General features: G+C 34.1%; 1 long non-coding RNA gene across 3 annotated transcripts; it reads right to left on the bottom strand.

Annotated features, from left to right (window-relative positions):
• Positions 1–970: 970 nt before the first annotated feature.
• On the bottom strand, positions 971–5244 carry LOC122298683. 3 transcript variants are annotated; one of them, XR_006239507.1, is made up of 3 exons: positions 4779–5243; positions 4445–4619; positions 971–1030 (listed from the first exon to the last, which is right to left on the bottom strand). It is a non-coding gene; the product is annotated as an uncharacterized LOC122298683 (long non-coding RNA). The 3 variants fall into 3 exon arrangements; XR_006239506.1 differs by having other exon boundaries at positions 982–1042; positions 4779–5241; XR_006239508.1 differs by lacking the exon at positions 971–1030 and adding an exon at positions 2570–2588 and having other exon boundaries at positions 4779–5244.
• Positions 5245–5869: the final 625 nt, after the last annotated feature.

Genomic DNA, 5869 nt, shown 5'->3' with positions numbered 1-5869 from the left:
TTATTTGTACAAGTTCTAAATAGACAAATCACACGCAAGTCTTTGTAAAAAAGTGTAAAAAAAACTATTTTTTATTAGTGAGATTCAATTTTCTTTTTATAAATGACTTGTACAAAACTTGTATATTTGAGATTTGTACCTAACATTACTCAAAGGAAAAAAAAAAAAAAAGTAAAGAAAACCTAAAGGCTTACAAAACACATTGTTTAGATTAATTAAAAACCATTCTTCCCACATAAATGAGAAGGAAAGGTGGTAAATATTGATCAGCAGAAATGAAAATTGACAAAAACCTTGCACGTGCATTAAAGATTTTAATGAATATGATGGTAATGGAGCTAGCTATTACTAAACAATTAATGAAGCATATATAAATATCAAAACTCAGAATAACTATAATATATATATAATAATAATAATCCACAAGATTTTACTGATCTTTGAAATGGAAGAATTGAACATAGAACTTCATGATCATTATGAGCATATGTAGTCAACATTCAAACTTGGAGGGATTGTCACATATTTCTAAATTTTGCCAATGGTTGGTAAGTACTAGGAGATCAAATTTCTACCAACTAATTTTTTGAGTTGTTGTACTCGTGCTTAGCCGAGCAGGTTTGGAGCCTAGATGAGATATAAAATTATTATTTCATCCCACTCTCCAAACCTGCCCTCTTCTTGTTTCTATTGCAACTATTGAATGTGTGACACCCCCAAATCCCCACGCACGGACACGGGGAAATCGAGACGTCCGGATGGTGACAACCCGGGTCACCACCCTATCGACGAGTGTCAAGTGTGTGCAAAAGCAACAAATGTTCACGAAAGAACACGCAGCGGATAACGAAAGTTATATAACTAAATACCAGAATTGTTTCTTAATATAAAACAAGCTGTTTAAAACATACATAAATAAAATATTACAAAACACGAATATAGTTTTAAACTAAACTATAAAGCATAACTTCGACTCAAAACCCCGGCGGAGCCGCATCCTTGGGCTCAGTCTCCTCCTCCTCCTCGAATCCTGCACCAAAATCTACGGAACCAAAAATGGTACCGCAGGTAAGTAAAATCCAAACACCACCAGATAAAAGCATATAAAACTCAAACAATATGCATGAAGTGATGCCAATGCGCAAACCCATAAAAACATATTTTTCCACACACGCCAAAAATCTCATTTGGCCCAAAAACATATCCTTTCCAAATATCACGCCAAAAGTCACATTTGGCCCATATCCATCTCAAACCATTATCCATTTTATCCGTATGCACCATGACCTCCCCTAGGGGTCATCCGCATACCCTGGCTCCAGTGCCACACCGCAGAGTACCACTACGCATGTGACACCTAACGAGCGATGCCCAGTTCCACGCCCCGCGTGTTCGTAGCCAAGCATCCTCTAGCCCTCGCCAGCAAAGGGTCACGGAGTCGGTGAGTAGAGCGATGCCCGGTTCCGTGCCCGGGGCGTTCGTAACCAAGCATCCTCTAGCCCCGCTCCCGTCGTCGCCCAGCGACAACCCAGGGGACATCACTCAGTTTATTCTGCTCCCGAGTGACCAGAGGAGCTCCACCGAGATAATATCCCATCCCGGCTTGGGGTCCTGATACACACGCACTCGTAAGTCCACTTACGCCAATAAACAGGCTTTTCACACTTAAACAAAAACACATGTGCATGCACCATGTAATGCCATATCAATGCACAAAAATAACCAACCAAGATAAATCAATAAAACAAGCAACTCCGTCCTCCATCCATCCGACCCCCGAACTCCTCGGACTCAGTCCGGAATCAACCAACCAGTAGATAAATTATTGAAAGAGCAATATATATTTAAATCTGAAAATAGGGTTTGGAAAATACTTACAGCGCTATACGGTATTTTTAGAAAGCTTGCGGCGTTGCAAACGGCGGAGAAAAAGCAACGTAACAGTGAAAATTCACTATGGCCGTGGTTTGTAAAATATCCACTTTTGAACGGGGACAAACCAGGGCTTGGGATTGATAGGGAATGGTCTAAAGATGATTATGAAGCTATTGGAAGTGGTGGTTGGCTGTGGGTGGCGGCGAAAACGGTGGAGGGAGGCCGGATTTTTCAAAATGGAAAGTTAGCTCGTGGGAGCTGTTCCGGTGGCTATTAGGGGCCGGAAATGGGTGGGTTAGGACGGCAAGGAGTCGGTGATGAAGTGGTGAAGAGGTGGTGGCCGGAGATGGAGCGACGGCTGCAGATCGGAGCAAAAACCACTCGGCTTGAAGGTGGATTTCCGGCTAAACGGCGGCTCCGATGGTGGTGGGATTTTGTGGGGTGGTTCACCGGAGGGAGGGAAAGATTTTGGTGGGGGTGGTGTGCCGCATGGTTGCTGGCAGCGGTGGGTCTGGGCAGATGGGTCGAACGACGTGAAGGAGAAGAGAGAGAGAGAGACGAACGGGGGAGGGGGTATCGCGCGGGAGGGGAGGGAAAAGGAAGAAGAAAAAGGAAAAAGAAAGAAAAGAGAAAAAGAGAAAAAAGAAAAAGGAAAAAGAAAAGATGGAGGGAAGAAATAAGGTCCAATCCTCACTCCGGAAAACAAAACAGATCTGCCGAAAACGAAATTAAAAATCGAAAAACGATTAAAATAAATAAAACACAACATCACATAAATTAAAATCAATTTTAAAATGCAATAAATTAAAATAAATAAACTAATATATTAATTAAAATAAAAACAACCCTTCAATGAAAATACACGCAAAAGCGGGTCATCACAGAATGGGCATTTTCAAGTATAAATATTATCAAAATTAGACTTTGCAACAAAATTAAAGATGGATTTCTGGTTGATTCTTTGATAATGTATATAGAAAGAGAAATTGCTGCAAGATTTAGCACAGATTCACTCATAGATGATTTTCACCATTTAAAATAGTGGCAGGTTCCATTTTAATTAGTGATTTAGTTCAAATGTGAACTACTTTAAGAAACTTAAAAGAATATTTTGAGCATTAATAAAGCATGTTTGCCAGTTCTACATTGTAAATCCTTTTATTTATTTTCTTTGAATAGGTTCTTTTATAATGCCTTAGTTTTTGGATTTATTTAATAATTGTAATCGCCGAGGCATCCATTTAAGATGGGTCTTTTACGGCTTCTTATATTTTATTTTTTTAATATTTATAACGGCTAGGGAGTTTATATATGTTGTCATGGTATTCTTCTATTATAAGAGAGAGTTTATTAAAAAAAGATTATACGGTCCTCATTTTTAATTGAGTAGTGCTAGAGCTATCGAAAAATCATCCCAAAAAAGTCACCCGAATGATGCTTTTAAAAAAAAAAAAAAAAATTCATTCATTTTTTTATATTCTTAAATATTTTTTTTTTCAAAAATTCACAATATCACTAAAAAAAATTTACTTAATCACTAAGTAAAAAAAATTTCAAAAAATTTCAAAAAATTCGGTCAAAAAAAAAAAGTTCCCAATTTCGGAAGCTTTAACATTTCTCTTTTTTATTATGTTAAGAAACTATATTGAAAGAATACTACTAATTTATTGAAAAAAGATAATTGTCTTTTTTAATGTGCGGGTCTTATATTTATTTATTTTTTTAAAAAATATTATGCAATATTTACGTATTCCATCAGTACAAATATCATTTTGTTTTTTATTTTATTTAGAAGGTGAGTGAGAGAGAGAACTTTTTTTTTTCTAACATATCTAAAAAAGCCACCCCTGTTAGATTGGCTTTAAAATTGCAAGAGTAGTGTCTATATATTTTTTTTATTTGCCAGTAGGTATATAAAAAATAAATTCATTACAATGACTAAAACTACTATATATATTTATAAAATTGACAAAGGAGGCCAAGAATAATAGAAATTTACAAGTGTTACTTTGGTCAAAAGGAGTGATTAGCAACTTTTAATGACTAATATAAATATATATATATATATATTAACTTTTAATGATTGATGATAAATATGAGACGGTTTCAAAGTAGCAACTTTTCATTTGGGTCAACGAATTTTAGAGTCAAAATACTTCATTACCCATCAGCTCAAAAAATAATTAGAAAAAAAAAAAAACAAATCTTAGTGAGTTCTAAATACAAATTGGCCCTTACAGTAATACAATTCTTCTAAGTTTAGTCACGTTTGCGCACTCTTTATGCACACTGGGCACGTCAGTATTGTTTTATTATTATTAAAAAAAAGAGTTATGTTATATATAATCACTTTTATATATTTTTTATACATCCTATTAATGTAATTGATTATATTATTTTTTTAAATATAAAATAATTATTTTGATCAATCACATCAGTAGAGTATATAAAAGATATATAAAAATGACTGCACATAAAATAAAAAAAAATAAAAAAAAGGGTAAAACATGACTAACGACGAAGAAGAAGAAATTTCGTTTGTTGCATTTCGTAATCCTTTTCAACATACCTACTAATGAATGACTACTTTAGCCGCAACAGCCTCCACCCTGAAAAAAAGAGCCATCTTTGCCTCCTGATGGTCCTGGGAATCCACCCTATCCAACCTTTATTCCATAAGACTGCAAATAAGATCAAGACTCGTGCATGAGCTGTAGCAAAAGACATGGTTTTCCAACTCCTGCCTAACAAACAAGCAAACAAACTCGAATCAAAAGATAAATCACAACTAGATCGAAATCGAGGACACATAATTTGATCCATTCGGCATGAAAGAATACATCGATTCGATTCACAAGATCTAAATCGAATTTTGAGATAGAATGATAAAGAAAAAAAAATACCGATATCACTAATGATGATGTACTTGAAGAGAGCATATGAAATTTTGATTCCATCATCACTCGGGTGAGCTACACACAAAGATCACTCCAATCTTCAAAGACCTTTAGGAGAGAATCCCCGAAAAGGTTTTTGATTTTGGGAATTCGAATTTCCGATATATCTACTTAGGTTCATATGCAAAGTAGCTTGAAAAGAAAAGAAAAGCAGAGAGAGAGAGAAATCGAGAAGAATAAGGAAGGAAAGAAAGAAAGATACTGAGAGAAAGAAAAAAATGAAGAAGGAAGAAACCCAGAGAAGGGTTAAGCTACGGGGCATTTAGCATGGTTCAAAACTGGATAGGATTCTCTCAGTATCATACCAAAATGCAACGTTTTAATTTGCCAGGTCATGTTCGTGCACAAGAGGGTGCACAAAAATGCCTATAGCAAGAGTTTTCCATAGTAATACCTAAAAACTGCATAACAGATAGATCCTTCCATCCATCATCTATAGAGTTAGTAACGAAAAATTTAACACTAATATTGTTATGATATGTGTAAAAAATAATGTGAGCGTATAAGAACTATTTTCAAAGTCGCCAAAAAATTTAAGAACGAAATAAATAATATTGATTTATTTTTAAATACGAGTTATTTTATTTTTAAACTTGTGTATAGAGTATATTATTCATATCACTTAAATTGTAAAAATTAATTTATAAGATTTGAATTTTAAAATTTATCTTCTATATAAAATTATGTCTTGTAAATAATTTATTAAATATATTTTACACACATGCGTAATATAATTTTTCTAAGAATACATTATATTAAGAAAGAAAAAAAGTTATTTATCATTTATTTTCTTATTATCTTCTCATCATTTTATGATGTGTTATTAGACTGATTATGATGCAAAAACTTCTAACAATATAGTACGTTGTGATAACGTGAGAGTATTATTTCATCCATACTTTAAGATTTCTTAATAATTAGTTAGATAAAATTAAATCAATATTTTACATCCACTGCCAAGAGGTTTGAAATTCCTTAAACGAACTATACTTTGACCCGATCAAGAAAAATTACATTACTCAATTGTTTAAGACTAG

This window comes from Carya illinoinensis, chromosome 16, assembly GCF_018687715.1.
Source record: "Carya illinoinensis cultivar Pawnee chromosome 16, C.illinoinensisPawnee_v1, whole genome shotgun sequence".
Lineage (NCBI taxonomy): Eukaryota > Viridiplantae > Streptophyta > Magnoliopsida > Fagales > Juglandaceae > Carya > Carya illinoinensis.
The sequence above is the reverse complement of the archived record's forward strand: the minus strand, read 5'-3'. Positions and strand labels throughout refer to the sequence as shown.